At 34.9% G+C, this 5,611-nt stretch overlaps 1 pseudogene; it reads left to right on the top strand.

Annotated features, from left to right (window-relative positions):
• The first annotated feature begins 3,805 nt into the window (after window positions 1-3,805).
• LOC143534931 (putative carboxylesterase 18 pseudogene) lies at window positions 3,806-5,132 on the top strand (annotated as a pseudogene).
• Window positions 5,133-5,611: the final 479 nt, after the last annotated feature.

Here is a 5,611-nt window from a genome sequence, read left to right as displayed (position 1 = left end):
TGTTGATACTGGTGATATTATTATCATGTCTAACACCCCTTCGAGTATCATACCACTTGCACCGAAATAGGACAGTTGAATACCCATTTCCATAACACAAGTCAATGATCTCTTCTACTTGGCCATAGTATTTCTCATGGTTCACTCCTCCTGCTAGAACCCCGGAGTTTTGCGTTGTTCGTTCTACGTCATGACCACGCACTATAAACCGAACACCGTTGACTATGCAAGCCCTGTAAGTAAGGCATTTATTTCCGCATCCATTGACAGAGCATACAACTCTGGGTGGAATTCAGGAGAATTTTGTACTTTCATTGAATATAACTAACAAATATAGAATAATGCATTACTTCATTAGGTAAATGCATAACTAAATGAAAAGGGAAATACCTAATAGATTATATGGTTTACCTTCTCGAGAAACCACTTTGGAAATTTAGTTTTAACGTCATTTTGGGGATGTTCATATCTGAATTCACTAAGTCGACGACAAAAATATAGACCCAATAAGGAAAGAGAAAATACTTAATTGATTATAAAAAGTTAAAGAGATGAGTGCTTACTTCATATAGTCCCTAACTTCTTGACAGCTATCGAGGACAAACCATTCGAAATTGACCGTCTCATTGATAGTAAGATATTTGATCTTCTTGGCTAGCCAGGCGACATTTAGACTCAAACACCCAGAACTTAGTTTTTTTGACAACGGCATCTTCGTTTCCGTCGGGGCGATTGAACCGAGTTTGAACATCTCGAAGATACATCGAACAAAATGATAGAGCCTCTTCAGCAACATAACCTTCAGCTATAGAACCTTCTGGCCTTGCCTTGTTTCTAACATAATGTTTTAGTTTTTTCATATACCTTTCAAATGGATACATCCATCTCATACAGACCGGACCTCCACGAAGTGCTTCATCTGGTAAATGCAAAACTAAATGAACCATAATGTCAAAAAACTCCGGAGGATATGTCAACCTAACTTGCATAATATCAAAAGAATGGCTTTCTTTGCTTTCTTCATATCATCTACCAATAGTGTTCTTGAACAAAGCTGCTTAAAGAACGTGTAAAGGTCTACTATAGGCGTATAAATATCTTTGGTCAAAAACCCTCGAAAACCAATCAGTAACAAGCGTTGCATGAGAATATGAAAATCATGAGATTTCAACCCAGTAATGTTAGAGTTGTTATCTGTGACTCTCTTGCTCATATTAGATCCAAACCCATCCGGCAGTTTAACATCTTTTATAAATTGACAGAAAAGCTTTCGATCACCGACCTTTAGTGAGTATTTTGGGTTGGGCCTATAAAACTTGTTACCCTTTCGTTCCAACCATTGTGTTCTTCGAATATTTAGATTTTTCAACTCGACTCGTGCATTTGCCGTGTCTTTGGTTTTATCGTTCATTAGAAGAGTACCCAGTAAACTATCACACACATTTTTTTACTATATACAGATAATGTGACTAAAAATTACAATTACTATAAATATATAGATTTGCATACTTAGTAGGAAAAATCAAGATAATGTTGGAACGGAAAAAAGAAGAAAACATTACAAAAGTCCATAAATTTAGCATTAAGATTTATACTATTAAAAATTTAAAAGTAAGTTCTCAGATTACCTTTACTTGAGCTTTGACTCTCAAAAGTCGAACCAAAACCAAGTATTAGGCTAGAACCTTTTAACAAAAAACTTTTTTGAATTTTAAAACATTCCAAATTAGTCTTTTGTTCTCAAACTAACACGAAATCAAAATAACTTAAAACCTAGCTGACTTTTTTCTAAAATAAAAGTCAATAGCACACTAATCTTTGATTTGTAGCCAAATGAACCTAACGCATTGAATTTTGAGACAAAATTACCATTTCATACTTACATCAAATTGCCAATATGGGGCTGCTACTGATTAAGTTTGACCAAAATTAATCTGCTGCAAATTAAGCCCAAATTGAATATGTTAACAATATGTTTGTTGCCTGAATTACCAATATACCTTTTTAAAGACCCTTACGTCCATTAACGCTCGCTAGTTTACGTTTGTTAAGTTCGTTAGTTTACATCCGTTAATATATTTTATATTAGCTTTAATAAAACCTTTACGTCCAACACATAATTTTTTAAATTACTTTAAACTGATTTTAGCTCAATTATGTATGTTCAACTATGTTCAATTATGTTCGGTTGTTATGTTGATGAGCCATTTGTTTATACTGTTAATGAATGAACACAAAAAAAAATCACGCTCTTTATGTTGAATTGTTCGTTTCAATCGTTTAAATAGTTAAAGTCAGACGAACAAACATGAAAACACTCTGTTTGTGTTCGTTTACAAGCCAAGCTTAGCAATTAGTCACAAATTTTAGATTTTACTTAGCGTAAATAACCATCTCCATTGCAATTAAATATACACATTATTACTGGTAAGTCAAACAACTGATTGTTAACTTTATAAACATTAAGAATGTATAAACCCTATCTGCCCTAACCTGAGCTTGGCAGCCCATATCTTCCCAGCATTATATCTACTAGTTCATCCAAATCTTCGTTTTTCCCATATCAGATTTCGTTTTAATATGATAGATACCTCTTTTGTGCAAAGAACTCCCAAATGTGGTAACTTCATAACTAGCTCCATGTAATACCCATAATACCATAAGAAAATTCCAAAAGCAAGCATGACTGGTATATAAATAATAATAATAATCGAGCGATGATAAATTTCGTTTTCAAATTTGATACAATAATATCCATGTTTGACAATCATTATGTTTCTTTCTTTGTTAAATCTAATTAGAGCATTTGCCTTTTGCTTCAACTAATAAGAACCCTACTTAAGATAAAAATAGCGATAACAAACTGTAAATGGGTCACAAAAATGAATCTTCCTACTCATAAAATTACCTAAATTAGCGACTAAATCAGCATGCTATTTTTACATATGAATTGAAAATTAAGGGAATACAAGAACATTTAACATTTTTACCTATATTTAACATTGGACAAAATAACTCAATTTGTTAAATATTGGAATCCAACTAGCCTTTATATTATTTAATAACCGTAAAGGCATTATTAGTTATTGGCACAAGAGCTTTGCAAGCAACTACTTGTGACCTATCTTTCTTGGCAATTGCCAAAATGTGATTTGTCACTTATACATATATCAGAAGTTGAATACTAGGTTTAATTTAAAAGAACCCATCATAGTTGAAAGCCGAGCGCCAAGTTGAAATATATTATCGTCATTTGAAAAACACTACTGAAGACAATATTTGGTGAAAGTTTATTTAATTTGAAAGAAATAATTCAACTTGGCCATGGTTTCCAACCATCCTCTTTCGTGACAGTTGCCTATCTACATTTGTCAATATTAATTTTCATTTATTTAGTACAAAATGTTTGCCATTTGTAAAACTAAAACGTTGAAAGTTTTTTTAAAAAAGTGACGGCTTATCTGAAATAAAAAGTGACGGACAAACATTCAATGTAAAACAAGTTAACGAAGGGGAAAATCATGAATAGAGCCTTTTATTTTTGACAAAACTAAAAAGTTGTAATAGACATTAGTTATTGACTGAAGATGAATTTTTTAATTCAACTAGACCCTGACCATGACCAACCTTTTTGGTGTGAACATGCAGGTGAAGGTTTCATTTGACTGAAATATTGAAATATTCAAAGATGGTGTGATATAACGTCGCATATTTTGCAGTATAAATAGAGTTGATGTGTTTAGCATTTGTCACACAACCTGAATTTTGAATACGTACCTCTCTGATCACAAAAGTCTTTCAATTAATTATGGAATCATCAGCAGCAGCGGAAACTCCGAAATCTCAGCTATCCTTGCCCTTGAGAACACGAATTGTACTATCGGCAATAGACCTTGCAATCGACCCACTTCTCCGGGATGACGGCACGGTGCCCCGCGGTCTTCTCAATCTCGTGGACTTTCAGATCCCGGCATTGTCCATACCCGTCAACGGTGTCAAGACACACGATGTCATGGTGGATCCAACTCGCAATCTCTGGTTCCGTGTATTTGTCCCCACGCAATACGCTGAAGAAGATCTCCCGGTGATGGTGTACTTTCACGGCGGTGGGTATATTTTCCTCTCCCCGGATGTGGCGATATTAGACTATGTGGGCCGCAAGTTCGCGAGCGAATTGCGTGCCATTGTTGTTTCTGTCGACTACCGTCTTGCACCAGAGAACCGACACCCTTCCCAACATGACGATGGGTTTGATGTGCTGAAATTTCTGGACAATGAAGATAACCGGTCAAAATGGCTGCCGGAGAATGCCAGCATTTCACGGTGCTTTATCGTCGGTGATAGCGCTGGCGGACACCTAGCTCATCATGTGACTCTAAGAGCCTCCCAATTCCAATTCCAGCAACTCCAGGTACGACTTAACTGTATATATGTATACATATGCTACTGGATTCATGCATTATTATCCGTATATAAACATATCTAATTTCCTAGTTTGAAAAATCAACAACTTCGTATCTTTCTAATTGAAGCATCGTACACACGTAAGTTGTATTTTGTAAGAAATTAAGAAGAAATGAGTGATCTAAAATCCAACAACAAATACCACCCGCATGATTGCTGATGAACAGTATGATGGCTTGTAGGTAATTGGGCTAGTGGCGATCCAACCGTTTCTCGGCGGGGAGGAGCGAACAGATTCTGAAATACGGATGGATGGATCAGTACCTCTCGTGACAATGAAGCGGACCGATTGGTTTTGGAACGCGTTCATGCCCCTAGGTGAACCCTTCAACCGAGACCATCCTATCATCAATGTTACGGGGCCCAATGCCGTGGACATATCCAAAATGGATTTTCCCGCGACAATGGTGGTCGCGGCTGGGTTTGATACCCTCCGGGACCGACATATAAGGTACTACCAGTGGCTCAAGAAGTCCGGGAAGGAAGCGTACTTGATTGACTACCCAAACACATTTCATGAGTTCTTTCTCTTCTCGGAGTTGCCAGAATCCGATCAACTTATGTTAGATATGAAGGACTTCATTAACAAGGTCTTAAATAAGGTATTGACGAAAAGCCTCCAAACACTAAATATTTTGTTTCTGTTAATTTGTTCATGTATTTCATAATATTCATTTCACATGCTCAATTATCCTTTGTATATTGCTTGCTTTCAGGTTTAGAAGATTTACATTGACATGGGGTTTATGAAAAGACTAATAATATTATGAACTTTTATTCATTTGTATGTTATTTCCTTTGATTATCTTTTCATTTTTTAAATAAACACAAGTAGCTTTTATGCTAAAATATTTGTAAATATGTAGTATCATATTTACCTTCTTCTTCTGTGCATTTGAGTTAATGTATATTGTACGTAACTGAATTATAAACGCTCTTTAATCCTCCATTGTATTAGTATTATTTACATGCTGGTTTATTTATTTTGTTTTATTATGTTTTTTGGCATTCATATGTGTGTGTGAACAATCCAGCTTGAATACAAACAATTAAGAACGAATTCATTTATTATTCTGATTTTAAAAATATTAAAATCACAAGAAAATTGAATATATTTGATTTTATATATGTGTTGTAATTATTTCTA

This window comes from Bidens hawaiensis, unplaced genomic scaffold (assembly GCF_021521415.1).
Source record: "Bidens hawaiensis isolate Kalapana, Puna unplaced genomic scaffold, B.hawaiensis_p1.1 tig00000760_1, whole genome shotgun sequence".
Lineage (NCBI taxonomy): Eukaryota > Viridiplantae > Streptophyta > Magnoliopsida > Asterales > Asteraceae > Bidens > Bidens hawaiensis.
This window is presented reverse-complemented; position numbering and strand designations above follow the sequence as displayed.